We start from the raw sequence: 19,748 nt of genomic DNA, 5'->3' as shown, positions 1-19,748 counted from the left end.
ACAGGCTTCTTGTCAAAACCCTTTACAGGGCAATAAATCATATACCTTTCCTGATGAAATTGTATGTAGGCAATTGGGCACCTATTCTGCCCTCAGCAATGTCCCACGTGTGAGACACGGGAAGTGTGATGAAACCTGCAGAAGTGGGTCTGAAAAAAAAAAGGATGTAGGTCAAACCTTCCCCCCCTTAATATCCTGCAACATGTTAAAAAGTCTTTAGAGCCCACTTGAACAGCCACAGGAAAGACCTAACCTTAACATGACAAAGCTTCTATTACAGTCTGAATTACTCAACATGCAAATTGAATTGTGGGTCTTACACTTAACCTCAGGTTTCTTTGCCTCTGAATTTAAACAAGATGTCCATTTACATGGAAAATAAGGATTTTTTCAATTGAGTTCATTTCTAAAAACAGTGTCCATTCACAAGACTGAACCCAAGTACCAAGTTTGGGATGTCAGGCTTTCTGTTAGCATTCACAAATATCCCTCCAAACACGAAATTTGCAACGTGACAATGCATCTCTGCCCCGCTGGCATTTCCCCTCTTATTTGCAGTTTTTCAGATAAGCAAGAGTAATGAAGTTCTGAGAACTGTACCCCTGATTAGACTGACTCTTTTACACGTCTATTTGCATTCCTGCCATGTTTCCAAAGCCACTTTGGGGCAAGAAAAAAAAAAAAAAAAAAAAAAAGGAAAGTCATTTCAAGCCTTTTTTCGGGGTTGGGAAGCGGGAGCTGGAGTTCTGCTCCCTTGTCTGTCTGGCAGATTCACAGAACTCTGCCCAGTTCAGAGATTTTTGGATTCCACCCACTGGTGCCAGAGGAAGCTTTGGGAGCGTCCCTCCTGGCAGACCTTCCCCCCTCCCTAAACCTTCAGCACAATCACCCCCAGACTGCACAAAGGCAAAGGCTGGGAAGCAAATGGAAAATCTTTGCAGTAGCTCAACACCGTTTGAAAGCCACTTTTCCACGTCCCCTATCTGGAACACGTGAAAACTGATAACATTCTGCACATACTGGCTGACAGTTCAAATGCATTGGAAACCAACCTAGTTATGATTTATTAGCCGGAAGAGCTGTTAGAATAATTTATAAGTGTGAAAGAATTAAAAAAAAAAAAAAACAAAACTGTTCTCCACCAAGCAGACATTTAGATTAGTTAATCTGAAATCGAGGTAATTCAGAAGCAGACCAAAAAATAAACAGGTAAAAAGCACATTGCCTGGTTCCATTAACTGCCGTGGGCTGTGTCAGGAGCGGGGGGTTCTTGCATCTTTTCAGGGGTGATTAATGTCTTGTGGGACCCGAGAATTAACTGTGCAGATGCAGGGAACGAACTAACAGGGCCTGGTGTTGTACCGTGAGCTCTGCACTCACAAGAGCTCCCACTCACACACTGCTGTGCTCTGATGGCAACAGAACCTAATTTTATGTCTTGTTCCCATCACGGCACACAACTTATTTTAGTAGTTTAAAGGATGATCTGTGACTAGAACACATGCACAGAGCTCACTGAGAGGGATGACAACTGTAATTAAAATGATCCTTTCGGTGGGAGACACTCTCAGCATCACTAGTTCAAGCTGAAGTTCAAGAGGAACCAGCACACTGCAGCCTGGAAGTTCTATTCTTTCTGGCAGCACTACATTTGAAGATTAAATTAGATGAAATGTTTGTTACAACAAACGGACTTCTGTTAGCATTCAGGATTGTGCTCCCAGTCACTGTTTATTATGCTTTTGGTCATATATATTCTAAAGGTCTCAATTTCCTACTTCCATAATTTTTTGATCAGTTTTGTTTAAACTGGGAGCCTTTTGCTTTTCACTTTAAAAATTACTGCTTCTTCTTAAAACTTCTAGCAGGTTATGGTATCTGGAATGAGTACTAAGAGAAAGGAAACAAGCTAAAATAAATTACTATCTAATCTAACCCATCTGACTACTTCTAAGGTACTTATTATTGTGGTATCAAAGTACTGGATCTCTGATAGCATGTGATCTTTGATCTTAAATTGGACCTCCAATAACATTTTTAATTAAACATCTTATTTGATGCCTGCTGGAGCTAAGATGCAAATAGCACAACAGAAGTTAAGAGAGCAGGGAACAGAAAATGATGGCTGGTTATAGCAGGGTTATTGTACCAAAACAAAGGACCCCATCCTCCAATGCAACTGAACTGAAACAAGGCTCACTGCTCAAAAACTGAGTAAAAACTACCCAGAAATGAACATGCTTTCAATTTATTAAAATTAATAGTGATATAAACGGTTTGTCAGAAGCAAATCTGAAGTACTCACAAAGATAATTTAGAAAAATTGTAATTTTTTTTTTTTTTTTTTTTGCTTCCTCTGTGCTCCAGTGCACAAATGCACTGCCAGACTTTGCATGACTACGCCAGTAGTTGGTTTGGAAGCTATTTCTGAGAGACTTCGAGAGGGAAAGTGTCTTTAGAGCACCACTTTTTCAATTTGTGCAGGTTTATATGAAAGCACATGTGGACACACACCACACATCAGCAGAGGGCACACCCTGACAGTGCTTGCAGCAGCAGCTGAGTGTGTCCAGTTCCTTCCACGTCACACAGGAATTGTTCCCTTGTGTGCTCCGTGCTGCTACTTCTGCTTAGGACACAAGTCCATTTGCCATTGCTCAGAACTTTCTGCTGGATATGGAATGCCAGAAGAAATCCACCATACCTAAACCCAAGGATACTAAAGCCCCATCAAGTACAGCATCACAACACTTTGACTACCAAGCAGTCCTTTTTCTAACTGTCTCTGGAAAATTTTCTGAAGTATTCCTATTTGTTTTCTACACTTTTTCTTTCATTCTGCGCTCACAGCCATAATATGAGCAAAGAGCACACCAGACAGCTCTGTCTGGAAGAAGGCAGAGTATAAGCAGTAGTCAATCCACACTATGAGGTCAAAATTCAGCTCTTTTCTTTCAGTTGTCACACAGATGATGACAAAAAAATCACAGCCACAACTACAGCAAGCAGTAAATAACAATAGATGTCATATCCAGAAAGAACTACAGAAGGAATTTCCATTTGTTTTACAATGCAGCTGGCGTTGCTAACTGTAGGAACCGAAAAAGCCCATGGAGGTGAAGAGCCAAGTCAATCTGGGACTTCCCTTAGACAGAGCATCATGAAGGGATCAGTTCCATCAGGACCATCCCATTGCCTGCCAGTCCTCTTAGAGCCCAGCAGACCCTTCCTGATAACAGAGCAATGCTCTACCCACATCTCACATTTGAGCAAAAGCAGCCGGTGTCTGCCCAGGAGAATCTGCAGAACGAATCACAAAACCCTTTAGAAGAGGCAGGAGAGCGAAGATCTCATTTTTCTCCTTCCTCACACTTCCTAAGGTAACTGTGGTTTAGCCTTTTGGTTTTCATTTTTCAGGAAAGTCCTTAAGCCTAGTTCACAGCAGCCTCTATGGCTGAGAGCTCATTCATCAAGAGCAAAATCTCAGATGCAAAGTTCATGACGGAGTGGTGAGGTGCAAAGTTGAAAGAGAAGGAAAATAATTTTTCCCATCCCAGAAACCCTTTCAAAATTTCACAAGCACTCTCAATCACAACAAGATGACCTTAGAAGTGGGATTTGCTTGTTGTTTGGGGTTTTGTTTGTTTGTTTGTTTGCTTTTACAGAAGCACAGGAAAAAGAGCGCTCTAACAACATCATAACCCAGAATTAGAGCTCTCTTGGAATGTGAAGACTTTGGGGGTTAAATCCTTCTTCTCTGAGAGGCAGATCAGGGTTAGATCTACACTCCCTCTAGAGTCTAGCCTGAAAACAAACTTTTTATTACAGAAGTTTCCCTGAAACTGGCATGTTCCCACAAAGTGTTTCAGTGGTGAGAAATAAAGAGTTCCCGAGTGCAAAGCACTGCCAAAAAATTCCCAATGGTTTCTAGCCGGTGAGCACGGAAATGTGTTGCTTTGCCATCAGCAGAGGAGGATGTCCCTGTCCCTGTGGTGCTGTAAGGTTGTGCTTCAGCTTGTCCCCAGCAACTTGTGTGTGCACCCCCAGTGCCAGGTACCTGAAATAATGTAGGGACATTTTTAAATGCCTTGGAGCAGTTTGTGTTGCAGATGTTTGTATAAAAGCAGTAAGTGTGGCTAAAGAACACAGAGAGAAAGCTACAGAGACCTCTCTTCTGTGCTCTTACAGCAATTTCTCTTCCCTGCATTTACATACCCACCCATTCATGATGGGTGGAGAGATTCTGGAAATAAATCTTTCATTAATATTTACTCTTCAAACCTATATTCTTTTAAAAGAGAGGTGGGATCCACCTGCCCCTTGTTCCCATGCTGGGAAAGGCCGGAAAAAGAGAAGCTCTTAGTTGCCTAAAATTGAGTGCAAGGTGATAACTCGCTGATTTACCAAAGCTCGAAGTCTTTCTGGAGGAGAAATCCTGAAAAGGAGCTGGCTGTAACAGAGCACAGCAGCAGCCATGGATCTCCTGGGAGGTTTGGTGGACACCAAACCAGAGGACAGTGTGAGTAGCCCTGTTAGCTCAGCACAGCTGGGGGTTTTGGAGAGGGTGCACTTTTCCTAATCAAACTTAGAGTGGCTGCTTCAGAGTCAGCACCTCTAGAGACCCCTCTTGCCTTTCCCATTTGTAAATACTGGTTGGAGTGGAGCATTTCACATCAACATCTCTCTGTTAGGTTTACACATGCCTGTTATACCCAATCCTTAAGAACAGCGATGCTTTGCAGTTCCAACGCATTAATCAACCCACACCAACTCCATCTTCTTTTTCCCAAATTCCTTTGCTGTCCCCAAAGAGGCAGCACAACACCTGCTATCGTCCCAACAAAGCAAGTGCTACCAGAGACTACATCACAGACCAAAGAACACCTCCACTGGCTGCTCTCAATCAAAATCCAGCTGAGCAAAAGGAATCTTGCTTTCTTGCTGAAGAAGACCTCACACGCTCAAAACAAACCCGAGAGAACTCAAATGCTCCATACAATTTTTAATTAATTCTATCTAGCCACACAGCAGTCTGAGAAGCTGTAGTGTTTTATATATATATGACCTCCTTATGTTTCACTATTTACACTGTGTTATTCTCTGGCTATTTCCCAACTTTATTCAACCACCCCAGAGATCAATTTAGGCACCAAAATAAAGTATGATCTTATCTTTGCACTGCACAGAAAACTGAGACAAAATTTCTCACGGGAGGCAGGGGTTAAGGCACTGGACTGGGTGTCAGAGAAGTGGTGTTCTATTCTTGGCTCTACCACTCACTTGCTGTGGGAGCTTGTAGAGCAAGATACAGAGCAGGAATGGAGACTCCAGCCAATAAATTCCTCCTCTGTTACTTTTCCTCTTTCATTATGCATGAGAGTGAGTTTTTCCAGCGTTCAAGCATGCATCTGAAAGCTGGGGAAACACGATTCAACCAAAATACAGAACCAGCAGAGAAAGAAAATGAGTGGAAAACATCAATTACAAAATTTTCTCGGGCGCCTGTGAAGAACTGAAACAGGATCTCTACTCACACAGCAAAGACAGAGACCCAAATCCAGCCCCATTTTCAGCAGGCATTGCTCCAAGGGCTGCACTGGACCTGCACGAGGGCTGACCTTGGCCTGCTCTACTGCTGCTCCTCCATCCATGTGCTGCTTCAGGGAAGCTTCCTGAGGCAGTGAACAACAAAGACTCAGGCCGGGGGGAGAGGGTTTTCTTCATTTTTTACAAAAATAGGAACCTACCCTTCAGTTTTGAAATAAGCAACGTGACTTTTGAAACATAAAAATGGAATTCTTTGGGGCAACTTTGGTTCAAAAGCCGTAGCTGAGACTATGACAGACTCACAGTTAGCTCCTACTGGAAGCAGGATTTCCATGCCCTTCCACAGGAACAGGTCAGGCAGCACTTCTTGCTTTAGGTAACAGCTGTGATCTAATGCACAAAGTTGCAACATTTCCGATCATTTTGGGAGAACTGAAGAAACAACAAACCTGTAGCTCCTCAACTGGGCACGGCTGAATTTTGTGCTGCCGTGCCAGCCACTGATTTAAGAGGCAGATTTTTGCAACTGCAGTGTTTTGTGTGTAAAATACATCGTCATGAAACTGATTTATCCTGGCCTTATTTATTTTTAATCATTTTACCACCTACTCAGGGCATCTTGCACCACATTCTGCTTCGAGCCGTGTTCTAGATGCTCAGTGCAGGCTCAAGTCTTTTGCTGACAGCTTTACAGGCAGGTCCCAGACCCTTTAGGCTCACAGAAACAGAAAACCAATCTGGTTGTAGAATATTGTTCAATATTAACTTCTTTCTAAACTTTGTAGATGATATATGGGAATAGCATATGCCTTGTTTTAACGTTTAAGGCTCGTATGAAAGCAAAGACTGACCAATAACCTCGCCAAAGCAGCTGCTGTGCAGTGTCAGTTCTCCAACACAGGTAACCCTGGTTCTACTTTATAATAAAATATACTAACTTGGCCAAGAAGAGGAAAATTTCTTAGTCAGTCCATCCCTCAAAGTGCCAGGTTTTCAAAACCTTTTGGTTTGAAAGTCTAGCACACCTGGGCCCCTTTAAGGTGGCCAAACATAGGATTTATCCGGTCATAAGTGATTTATTAGAAATGTGAGCACTGAACATTGGTCTCCTTTACATACAAAAGTGTTTGTTCCCTTCTCCTTTTTTCATGTCAAACCTCTAATATTTTTTATTTTTCAAGGCCTGTAACAAACTGCCCCAGCCAGTTGCTCAGGAGGAACTATCTCCTTAATATACGAGAAAAAGAACCCTTCCCATTCTATACTTCCTAAAATTTCCCCAGTATTTTAATTGCTGAAATATTAGGTAACCACAGCCTTCAATCTTTAATCTAAGTGCAAGCCACACTTGATATATAACAATTATTTCTTAATAAAATGTAATTATAAAAAAAATCCCAGGCAGTCTCAGAGAATGTGCAACTGAAACTCTTAATATACCTGCGGGATTATTTTCACGCTTACCTCTATTAGGCACTATATAAAACATGGGATTTCTTGGGATGTTATCAACAAAGGAGAAATGATTATTATTATTTTTTCTTTTTTTTTTTTTTTTTTTTTTTTTAAATTTTTTTTTTTTTTTTTTTTTTTTTTTTTTTTTTTTTTTTTTTTTAAACCTGCTTTTTACTGATTGCATTATCGAATTCAATTTTATTAGCTTGGATCTTCTGGGAAGGATATGATTTTAATAACGTATAAAAGGTTTGCCCGGTAGTTGGCTGTTGGCTTTGACTCGATACTTGATGTAATCTGTAATTGCTGTAGCAGCTCCTATGTTGGCCAGTGCGTTGAGGTCACTGGAAAGCTCTGCTGTGTTGTAGCGGGTGTACAAGAACATCCTCCTGGTGATTGATGGCTACACCCTGTGGAAATGTTTTCATTTTGCCCTTGGAGCATTCCTTTAAGGAATGCTGTCAGTGTATATTCCTCCTTGTCAGGCAGTGCATGGGCCTTGGGAACCTGGGGACAGCCCAGAACCTGCCTTTGCACCACTGAGCTTTCAGTAACATCTCCTTGGGGTCTCACATTTGGTTCCCAAGCCTTCAACCACTAAACGTGCATATCTCCTATTTACATGAAAAGGCTCATTTAAAGGGCATATTTTACCTTGCACAAGCATTAAGATGGGAAACACTTGAAGCCCTCACTACACTTAAAAAAAAAGGAAAATGGAGCATTGCAGGAGTTGGCTTCGAGAGAGCGGACTTTCACCTTTTAAAATATTGTTCCTTCTTGCAATATTTTTCTTTAAGCTGTATCCCTGAACTATCTGAAACACTTGGCCAGAACTCACGGCAGAGAAACACCCTTAAAACGTGATGGGAACTGGAACTGGCTTCTATTACAAGACTAAACCGTGTTTTAAAGTGTAACATTACAGTGCTGTGGCTGAGCCTCGTGACACAGCGGGCTCACCAGCCAGAGAGTCACCTGCAGCTCCACGTGTCACCTGCCTTGGTGGTACTACCAAGATACACTTGGAAATGGAAGCAAACCTCTGGAAATACTCCAGGACTGCTGAATCCCCGAGCTTATTAAACCTGAGCTTTACGCTCACAAGATTTCCATGAAGCAGACTGGCAACCAGAACAACCATCACTATTAATCACAGGGTCAGCGATTTAACTGTTAGTCCACATGTGTTTGTGATCCTCACTGGATGTTAACCAACTTTTTGTCCCGGTGACAAACGTTTGCTACATTAAAAATGGCATTCCTGAAGGAAAAAAGTCGCTATGTAAAGTCCTCGTGGCTGAAGAATGAAAAATCAACTTGGTAGAAAAAAGGATGATATCAAAATGCTGATTAATGGGTAATTTTTTTTTTTTTCTGTACTGGCCAATACGACCTTTAGATTCTACACATTAGTTTCAGGTAAGTTCTTCATTGAAAGGTTCTTGTGCGTTCACAAAGAAAATCAGAAGAAAGAATCCACTTGTCATTTTTCAGAATTTGCCATCTGTCTTGATAGCTTCAGGTTCAATTGCTCTCTCTGAAAGCAATTGGAACACGGACTTATAAGCCATAAGAATAGAAACATTTCATTTTCTGAAGTATTTTCTGTAAAATACTTCATCAGTGATCTTTTAGTATCAAAAACACCAATAAAAAATCATTATCTTCACCTCCAACAAAAAAAAAAAAAAACAAGGCTCCCTGAGATGGCTTTTAAAGATTTTTTTTTTTTTGTTTTTTCAGTATAGAACTTCATATGTTTTAGTTAGTTGGTTACCTATTTTCTCAGGGACACCCATAAATTTAATGTTCACTAAACAACCTGCTGTCTGTGGAGATGGGTGTTCCTGTCCATTGTTTCGCCAAGAATGGCTGTGGTTTTTCTGCATCTCCCAGCTCACATTGAGTTTCCCCTGGGACCAGGTGAATTTAAACCATAGACAAGAGCCCAGAGGACTTTTTTTTCCCCTAATATCAAATTAGCTTAGCTCTTATTGCAAATTTAAACCTGCTGCAAGAACAACACAGGTGGAAACTAAATATATTGTCATTCATGTCCAGTGAAAGAACAGGGGGCTCAAACATCACTCTCTGTGACTGATAAATGACTCACACAAACAAACTAACAAACCTCTGCCTTTGAACAAATCTAGTGATTCTCCACTGAAAATTAATTCTGTTGTACTCATCAGCTGAGTTGCATCATTCTTGCTATATGAAAATAAAAACAAACAAACAAACACAACAAACTGAGTTAAAAAAAAAAAAATCACTAATATTTCTATATCCTGCACGGCCAAGTGTGTGGGTTTATTTTTTTGCTGGAAGTAAAACCAACCTGAAATCAACATTAACACAGAAGAAAGCTGCTACTCAACACATCAGTGAGAACCCCCGTTACCTGTAAGGCCACCACTGTAAACCCTGATAATTTCTTGGGAGCAGAATCAAAGGACTACTTCAATACCAAAAAAAAAAAATCCAGCCAGAATAAATAGAGAAAACATGAAAACAGTCATTTTCTGGCACTCCGTTTGAAAGGAAGAGTTAAATTAATACATGAAAAGATCCTATCAGCTCTGACTTGTCTGAGTTATTAATTGAGCACCTTCTTGGAAACACGCAGATAAAGACGTGTACCTCAGAGAATAGGAGATAAGAGGGGAAGGACAGGGAGAGAAATTAGCAGTTTCGCCGGTTCACTCCCTTAATTGTCGAGCGAAGGCTGTTCAAAGCTGCCTGGAGCAGCACAGTGTGAAACGGTAACGAAAGTGTGGGCTGATGACGCAGAAGATAAAAACTTCAGGATTATCCTTAAACGTACTTATCTTTAGACACAGAAGAGGCTGCAGAGCCAGCTGAACGATATAAAGCTGCTCTAAAACAAGACAAATATCTGCTCCATGTGTTATAAGCAGTTCAAGCTGCTTCCTGTGATGAAAAACATGGACTGTACGGTAGACATACTACAGCTAAGTACAATAGATCCCATGATACAGTTGTTTAAAAGGAATATTAGAGTGATGAAAGAAGTGATGGAATTCCGCTCTTTAGGAGGCTCAGAGGCTGGAGCGGGAGAGAAAAAGGTTTTAAGCACGCGGACTTGGTAAATGTTCCTGATCCTGAAAGTTTGCGACCTGGAAGACAGTTTTATGCGCGAAGAGCCTGGTCCCTCCGGAAACAATAGGGCTCGATGGGTTTGTCGCCCCGGGCCAGGGGACAGGCGGATGACGCTGCTGAGCACTTCCCATCCACAGCCTCCACAGGGGGTCAGAATCCCCCACCCCGGTTTTATGGAGCAGCAATCCAAGGAGCTCAGAAGGGCACATCTGGACCCAGTAGCAGCCCTGGGACCAAACCCCCTTCATCGCTTCGTTTCAGGCAGTTTTTTTTCTCCTTTCTGCCTCGTTTTGTCCCCCACGGAGCCCAGCGAAGCGCCCAACTGTACCATTCAGATAATACCAGCACAGTCGTAAGAAACAGCCTTATTAAAATACTAATTGCAGGGCTACAACGTCCACCACGAAATTATCACGGCTGCCAATAGTCCATCATTAATGTACGGAAGTCTGATTATCTTTTCAATAAAAACAGAGAAATTCCAGCCTTTAAACTCGTTATCGTCGCAAAGCAGAGTGTTATGATAATGCACGAGAACTTCAGTTTGCAGCTGTAAAATTCCCAAAAGTCTTGTGACTCGGCTGGAACTTTGTTATAGATGATTACCTTCCTCACTCACACGACTCCCACATTCGCTTTTGGGAAACAAAGTGTATATTCCACAAAAGCAAACAGTAAATTTATTGAAAGAAATGAGAAATGTGGAAAGCAATTTTTTTTCCTACAACGTGTTGCTGTGTACTGGAAAGGCTGATGTTTGCACACCCAGTTTCAAATCACACAGTGCATTTTTAGAGGCGAAAGTAAAACTGAAGATCTGCAAATGCTGGTCTCTGGCACTGTTTTAAACGGGGCCAAGTTGTCAAAATAATTTATCAATTTATCAATTATCCCAAACAGGATAGACAGGAAATAGAATTCTTCAATTTGTGCAAAGATATGTTTTAATTAGTTTGTCAACCAAAGATAAACTCAAAATTAGTGCTGTTTTGAGCAAACTTGAAAGGGAACAAAAATCTAGTGTTAACCAACATTTCTCAATCACTTGAGTTTATCTATAATATACATTGAAAAGTGCACTTCAAATACCTGATTTCGATACAGTACTTTGCTGTGAAGCATAAACATCGTCTTTCCAAACTTTTGCTTTCAAGTGGATTCTATAAAAATTTATTTTATTTGCAAATCTTTCGATTTAATGGCAGTTTGCCTGTACTTGGGGAAAAAAAAATAAAAATAAAAAAGAAAAGTATTTACACATAGTTTTACTTAAATTCCTACCCAAGAATGATCCTCCCTGCACATTAAATTCCGAGCTCCACTCGGATGTTTTACAAATGAACGTCTGTTGCCATCTACCGTTCGAAAAACAGGATCAACAGCAAGAGCACATCCCACACACCTTCACAGCTCACACAAGATGTAGAAAACAAAGGCTTCAGCAGCCACAGGGGAGCAGCTCACCCTGATGAAATCTTTGAAATACAAATATTCAGCTGACCAAGGAGAAGTAGAAAAAAGTGCCTTCTACTGCTGCACCACTCTCATTTCGGGTCTGGTGCAGCTGGGAAGTATACACTGACCCAAACACTGCCAACTGTTCTTCCTGTACAGACCTGAGGGCTTGAAACACTTTACCCAGAACCACAGCTAGAGTTGGATACACACAACTTAAAATAGCAACTAATAAAGCTTAATTTTAATACACTTAAAGGCCCACTCAAGTTACAATCATTTCAGGGCTCTGCAGCCTGGAAACTGTAAATGCAGGGGGTAAAAGCTGCCCCCCAGCTTTCTGAGCAAAGGCCATGCAGTGCAAAGCTCTGCCTGCAAGGCAGACCTGCTCTGACCCTGCCAGCAGGTCAGAGTCACCCAGCACAGCACCAAGACCCAGAGCAGTTCTCCCAGGCTCCTGTGCCAGAGGTTTAGCACTGCCTGGGGTTGGTTTTTCCAAACTTCTTTTAGATAGAACTCCCCAGCTTGGGAGCGTTAAGCTGAATGCAGAGAACTGGGCAAAGAAAAGCACAGAGAGTTGTTACATTCTTAAACCATCTCCAGTCCATGTTTTTTTAGTATTTACAAAGATTTGATTGCATGACTTCACTTTCCCATTGAATTGCTCATGTAAAAATGATTGAGATGTATGCTTCTTCCATTCCCTCTGCTGATAAACATCCTGAGATACCACATCCAACCACGCTTTCAAAGTACCCCTTGTTGAGGCAATCTACAAACAGAATTAGGGTAGGGTTCTATTAATGTTTGCCAGACCTGTCGGAGGTTAAACAGCCTTTGAATTAAACCATTCTTTGCTCTTTGATAATTATTATTTCTCCTTAAGACACTTTTTGTTGTCTCTTGAGCAAGGTCAACTTGAACTGTTTTGTTCGACTCAGTATCTCAGTTCAACGTTAACTCTGCTCGAGCCGTTCTTACGAAGTCTGCGTGTGCTGCCACCTCTGCCAACAGCTCTGGGAAGCATTTAGCAGAGTTTACCCTAAGTGAAAAAATTCCAGCTTTTCTGCTGGTCATTTCAAGTTCGTAGCAAAGTGCACTTTAAATTTGCACACAAAGTTATACTGACACGTGAATCTATTCTAATTTGCCTAAGTTTGTCCATCTTTGCATACAAACCTCTTGAACTGATTAAAACCTGACTTGGTTGGTTTGTTGTGCACCGACACATCACACACAACCCAAACAAGCGTGATTGTTTTTAAACTAATGCAAGAAAGCTAAAATGTAAACTGGAAACAGAGTAATGAAAGAGTAATGTAAGACAAAATCCTGCTGCTTTTCCATACAGCAAGTTCTTCAGGGGGTGGGAAAGGGTAACAACATTGAGAGGTGGCTGAAGGCAGAGCCAGGAGTGGAACACTCAGGACCCTGCCTGCCACACAGCACCACAGCTGGAATCAGCCCTGGCTGGGATTTCGTGCTTAGAAATGTGCACTTGAAAACGTGGTAGAGTTACAGTGGTCCCTTCAAGGGCTCCGCATCTGTCAGCTCCCCAGACACCCTCAGAGGGGGGCTGTTTGCACAAGCATGGTAATGTTACCCCTCCTGCTATCCTCTCAATTCCATGGGATCTCCTAAGGGATTTCATCCATGCTGTGCTGATTTTTTTTCTCGGTTCTCCCCAGAAGAGGAGCGATTTCCCACAGGGACAGAAAACTCGGGGGTGTTTGGGAACAGCACACTAAGAGGTAACCGTGCAAAAGGAAGGCATCCCCAGGCACACACGAGTGCAGTGAGGTCATCTCATGCTGCTGGGGTTTCAGGCAGTGCTGTGTCACCTTTGGCCAGAGCACTGTCCATGTGCCCAACCTGGTACAGCAGATGTGTGACCGACCTCGAGCAGTGAGAACACCTTCAGCAGACACCAGCAACCCCTCCTTCAAAGCTCACTGTCCAAACATTTCCCACAGAACCTCCTGACACCTTGGTGTTAGTTCCCGAGCATCTGGCACTCAGCAAGTCACCCAGGATGCAAAGCCCCAAATCCCAAACCAACTGTGTGGCAGCCCAGAATATGAACCTCAAAAATGTGCTCCCATAACCACGGAGCACAAGAGCCCCTCTTCTCCCAAAAATCATCACCTGATCACAAACTTCTCGGTGCAAACAAGCTTCAAACGAACTACTGGATTTTTTAAAAGAAAAAAACAAATCTAGAGATCCTAAGAAAAGCACTTACGCTCTGAGGGAAGAAAATCAACTCAATGCCACACAATTCAAGCTCGGAGGTGGAGCTACTCCCTGAGGTGCTGGCTCTGACGGGGGAGTTCTGCTTGGAGGGGAGACACTGAATAAAGTTCCTTTGACACAGCTGGGAACGGTTTTAAACTCTTCAGGGGAGAAACATCACCGACAGCTTCTTTTTTCATTCCTAAAAAGCCACACCTTTCACTGTTTCGCTGGGGACAGGAGGGCACCCGCAGACTGTTCAGAAACAGTAGCAACAGCTCCCTTTGTTGTAGTCCCTGCAACAATATCCCACTCCACGGTATTCCTTGCTTCCACAAATACATAGAAACAAAAGTAGACCAAGCTCTCTGTTCCTTAGCATTTTTTTTCTCTGACATGTGGATCTGATACTTTTTCACGCATGCAGAAACTTGGCAGTTTAAGCTTATTGTCTCTTTTGGAAGTGACACTGAAAAAAAAAAAACAAACAACATTGTAAATGCCACAAAACCAGGTACATTTAGGAGACAAGACTTTTCTCAGAGAATTGTAAGACAAGGCAAGTTTCATTTGAAAAACGTAGTAAGCACATGAAATATCTTGGCTTTGCATGTTTAGTCACGAGTCTGAAATGAATTATTTGATGCTAAGTGAAAGCTGTTGCTTGGAAACAAGATAAAACAGTGAAAACACAGTTGTTTGAACCAAGAAAGAACATTACCAGTGGCAGAACCAGTGCTAGCTTTAGTTGGATCGGGTTGATTAAGCAACATTCAGATTCCACTACCAGAAAGGACCTACACATCCTCAAGTGTGCGGGGTCGGACCCTCCCATTTCTACTTACTCTGGCAGCAGAAGGTTTCTTTCGAAGAGAATTAAAAAATTTAAGTACCCAAGTCCACTCCCGTCCTTAGCACAAAGAAAAGGAGGCCACAAGATGGCACTGGTCAAACGCTGAGGAAATTGTGGAAAGGGCTGGTAAATGTGAGCACAGAGTGATGCCCGAGGTTTGTAGGGCCACGTCTGTTCCCTGCTGAGGCCTGGGATGGGGCACCCTCAGCTCCATCGCCCCGGCAGCTCCAGGGAACCTTCTGCAAGTGGTTGGTACCCAGAAGGTCCGGCCTGTGGCCAGAATTTATCAGCACAGGTATCTGAACAGCCCATTCCCATGACCGTGATGGCTCAAGGTGGGCTCTGGGCACTCCTCCCTCTGGAAAACAGGTCTGTGGCTCAGCACAGCACGGGCAGGTTTTGGTGCTGTGCCTGGCACATCTCGGGCAGGTTTTGGTGCTGTGCCTGGCACATCTCAGGCAGGTTTTGGTGCTGTGCCTGGCACATCTCAGGCAGGTTTTGGTGCTGTGCCTGGCACATCTCAGGCAGGTTTGGTGCTGTGCCTGGCACACCAAGGGCAGGTTCTCTTCACGGCAGCGCCAAGGCCTCAGCAGAGAGAGGAATAGGGACAAGCCCCAACACTTTCCCCTCACAATCCCCGTTCCACACCTCAGCGAAATATTTGTCCCCGCTGCTCAGCCTCGCATGTTTCCGCAAATTCAGCCCCGCGCTTCTAGAAACCGACGAGTAGGACATTTCCCAAAGTCGATGCGTTAAATGCGGCATTTCCGAGCTCCCATGGCCTCAGGGCTCCCTCTCCCTGATAAGATCTCGGCATCCCGCACCGGGGGGCACACAGCGAACCTCAGCGGGGACCCACGCCCTGGGGGCTCCCTTTGGGGTCCCCGGCCGGCCCAGCAGAGCCGAGGGGGCCGCCTAGACCCCCCTCCCCCCCGAGCGCGGCGGGTCGGACCGTGTTGTAGGGATGGGGGGGGTTGGGGGGTGTCGGGGCGGCGCCGGCCGCGCACCCCACGGCTGAGGAGCCGCGGCCGTCCGGCCCGGAGGCGCCGCTCCCGGTTTGCTGTGCTGGGACCCCCGACTGCCCGGGGCTGGGGAGGACTGCCTGTCCGCTCCCGGCCGTCGCCGAGGCTGACAGAGACGAGCTCTTCGCGGCGGCAATGGCTCTGGGCCGGCCGACCGCGGCCTCCGCGCGGCGCGGCGGCGGGAGCGCTCCGGGCTACGGGATAAGGGACCCCAGGGCGGGCCGGGGTGAGGAGCCCCCTCGCTGACGTTTTTTACTGCCGGACCCCTTTCCTCCTCCTCCTCCCCCCCGCCCTCCCCCGGGCGCTCCCCTCGCCCGCTGAAAGTCAGCGATTAAAACAGCGGGCGGGCGCGGGGAGCGCGGGCGCCATTAGGGTTAGTTGAGCGAGGGGCCTCCCCACACGGCGCGCACGGGGAGCGCGCCTCGCGCCGCCTCTTAAAGGGCCGCGGCCACGCCCGCCGCGCTGCCATTGGTCGGAGGGGCGCCCTCCTCCGCCGCCATTGGGTACAGGGGGAGGAGGGGGCGGGACAGGCGGAGTGGCGGGAGTTTGGAACGCGCCGCGTGCTCGCGGGAGCGCGCCTGGACCGGGACCGGGACCGGGACCGGGACCGGGACCGGGACCGGGACCGGGATCGGGACCGGGACCGGGATCAGGATCAGGATCAGGAGAGCGCCCGCCCCTCATCGCGGCCGGGATCCGGGAATGGAGCTTGGATCTGGGACAGGGAACCGGGACACGGAGCCGGGCCTGGGGCTTGGAGCGGGGTTTGGGGGATTTGGGAGCTGGTACCTGGGGTTTGGGGGCTTCTGCCAGGATTTAGGGGCTGGTGCCAGGATTTTGGGGGCTGGTGTCTGGGGTTTAGGGCCACGACTTGGTGCCTGGGGGCTGAACTTAAGGGCTCGGGTCCACACTCGAATCCTGCCCGTCCCAGCCGAGGATTCCTGGATGAGGAGCCGGGAACAGATCTCGCCTTCCTCCCCGGAGCAGGGCTGTGCCAGCCCCCCGCGCTCCATTGGATGAGGGTATTTGTTTGTCTCTGCCGTGACCTCTGTCGGTGCCAGGCGGATGCTCCCTGAAGGACCCCCTTCCTGGAGCACTCCCCCTCGGACACGGCTGCCTCCCCTCTGCTGCATCACGTTCCTCAGGGAGGTTTTAGCGTGTTTGCTTTCTGGCACTGAGATTTCCATGGAAAAGCAAAGGCGTTCCCGGGCAGTGCAGTTCTGCAGGTACAACGGAGTGTAAAGCGATGGTGTAGAGCTCTTGGTCTTCTCAATTTTAGTCATACATGTGCTGTTCATTATAGCTCTGGTCAAGAGCCTCTCAAAAAAAGTATTTTACACCTGTTCAGAAAGACGTATTCATGGACTAACTAGGAATAAACTGTGCCAAACGATTTTTCTTGGTGTTCCCCCTAGACTCTTGCTCCCAGGTAACTGTAATCTCAGGTTATTTTCCATGAAGTGTTAAGTAGAATCTGTTATAAGTCATATGTATTTTAGAGACATTTTCTGTGCCCTGCTTTAGGCTCAGCCTCCCTGTATTCTGACACAATAATTAGCTGGGAGGCACTCAGGGAAGAGAGATGCCTTCTGTCCAAACTGAAAGCTTCTTATTAGGAGGAGCTCTGACTTTCACCCCAACACCTCCTGGGACCATGAATTCAACTTAATTCCAGGGAAGAGGCCACCAGAAAACAGCAGAAAGGACTGGAGTGGGAGTAAGTCCTTACGCCAACATGAGGATAATTCATTCATGATAGAACTGGAGCGGAGCTTGTCAATCACTGATAACTCTGTGCCAACATCAGGACACTAAAAGAGGGTTTCAGGGCAATTAAACCTTTGATTCTGAACTGTAATTTCACTGAAGGCATTAAGTTTTTTCCATCTCACTAAGATTATTAGTCATCTCTTCCTTGAGCCTGAGGCACACATAATTCATTTTACTTCTGTGCCCCGTCCAAGCAGCTTCTCAGCTCTGGTGATGTAAGATGTGCCACTTTCTTTGAGAATCCGTGCTCGGTGCTTTTTAAGTTCACAGCTGTCCAGGTCAAGCTGGGAAATAACAGGGGGCAAGGAGCAGCCTGGACAGGCACAGTGCTGGCACATCAGTCTCCTCAGGGAACAGCTGTGCCATTTCTTCCCCACAGCCTCACATCTCTCCAGAATGTGACAATCCCATGCTTTTTTGGATACCTACAGGAATCAAACAAAATACAGTGGGATTGGACAGGTACTTTTCCACCCCAGTCTCATGGCATCTCCCTTTGGTCAAGGTACTCTGGGGTTGTCCTAGGTAAAGGACATTGGGAATGTGGATATCTAAATTATGTGTTTTGTTTGGAAAAAAAATACTGGAAATACATTTGACGTGTTCACAATCCAGGCAACTTCAGCAGCTGTGATAGCTGAGACCATTCAGCTCCTTGGAGAAGGTTATAGCATGTGACCTAAACAGGACCTTCCTTCCTTCATGGTTGTCAAGCTGAGACTGAAAATATTATAATATCAATAGCAATACATATGCATTAGTTAATTTGTACTGTGGTTTATTAGCTTGTTTACTGTTATTAAAATTTAATCCTCGGGGACTGCTGAAGATCTTGCAGGAACAAAATGGGTGTAATTATGTTACTGTGTTATTGTGTTATCTGTGTTGGGAAGATATGGGGGTGGGTTGCAATGTCAAAGTCACGCTGAGTGCTACAGTTGTGCAGAAGTGGATTCCCAGAAGTGTTTTTCCACATGGACGTGGGAGATGTTACAAGCACAAAAAGGGCTATTAAGGATGCTCATTTTTTCACCCCTCTGCACACACATCCTTGCAGCCATCAGAAACCTCTGCACGATGACAGCAGTAGCATTAAGAAATTTTGTAGCTGCCACTGCCAAAACTCAACAGAACGTTGTTGCTACTTGCTTCCAGCTTTCTTTGGTTTCCCCTTTCCCTTCCCTGTCACTCTGGAGTCTTTCCTATTTCATTTCTCTCGGCTCTTTTTACTCGTCCAACCGGCGGGGGTTTGGCTTGTGTTTCCTTTTGAAAAGGATGGCAAAACCAAGTTCCCTTCTGTAGCTTCTTCCAAGATCACGAATTTTTAGTGCCTGATGTAGTAGAAAATCCAGGATTAGTCTCTTCCACATTCTCCACTGCAGCGAGAGGCCTGCAGAGGAGTCGCTGCCTGGCGTTCATCTGCCCTTCCAGCAAAGCCAAACACTCCCCTTCTCCTCCTCGAAGTTCCCCGTTCACATGGATGTCGTTCCCGGTGTGTGTGGGCAGCACACCCCCGGAGCCCCCGCGCTTGGGGGTGACCTGCGGGCGCTGCGGGGAGAAAGGGGACGGGAGGCAGGGGAGTATGGGGTGCTTGACGGGTCCCTTGGGATGCCGATCCCGCCGATCCCGCTACCTTGGGTACTCCGCGGGGCAGGATGAGACGTGGAGGTCGCGGAGGAGACAGCGAGGACGGGCGGGGAGGGAGCGAATTTGGGGATAACCATGAAGACTCGCATACAGCGGCGTTTCCGTAGTGTAGTGGTTATCACGTTCGCCTAACACGCGAAAGGTCCCCGGTTCGAAACCGGGCGGAAACACCCGCCAAGGTGGCTTTTTTCCTTTCCCTTTTTTTTTTTTTTTTTCCCCTCAGCGACCAGGGCGCCGCTCTCGGTTTCTAAACCCATACACCCGAGTTCTTTCAATTAAACCCGCGGCGCTGCCCGGCGGGATCATCACATTAACCCCGGCTTGTTTCCCGGTTTCCCGAGGGGCCCCCGGCCGGAACTCGCGTCCCGGAAGCGGCGGCGGCGTCAGCGGGACATGGCGGCCTGAGGGCAGCGCTCCCTCCTCCTCCCTCCCTCCCTCCCTCCGCAGGTGCGCGGGGGCCGGGCCGGGCCGGGCCGGCGGGACAGCGGGGAACACGAGAGGACAGAGGGGAACGCGGGGGGACAGCGGGGAACGCGGGGCCGGGGAGGGCGCTGCGGGCTCCGAGCCGTCCGGCGGCGGGGCCGGGCCGGGAGGGCTGCGGGTCGCGCTCCTCGTTCGCTCCCTCGGCGGCCCCAAAGCCCGGC

At 46.0% G+C, this 19,748-nt stretch overlaps 1 non-coding gene across 1 annotated transcript; it reads left to right on the top strand.

The window, feature by feature from the left end:
• Positions 1-19,201: 19,201 nt before the first annotated feature.
• Positions 19,202-19,274, top strand: TRNAV-AAC. Its single transcript has one exon. It is a non-coding gene; the product is annotated as a tRNA-Val (tRNA).
• Positions 19,275-19,748: the final 474 nt, after the last annotated feature.

Source organism: Empidonax traillii, unplaced genomic scaffold (assembly GCF_003031625.1).
Source record: "Empidonax traillii isolate 1590-97213 ecotype Southwest subspecies unplaced genomic scaffold, ASM303162v1 scaffold862:size387690, whole genome shotgun sequence".
Classification (NCBI taxonomy): Eukaryota; Metazoa; Chordata; class Aves; order Passeriformes; family Tyrannidae; genus Empidonax; species Empidonax traillii.
This window is presented reverse-complemented; position numbering and strand designations above follow the sequence as displayed.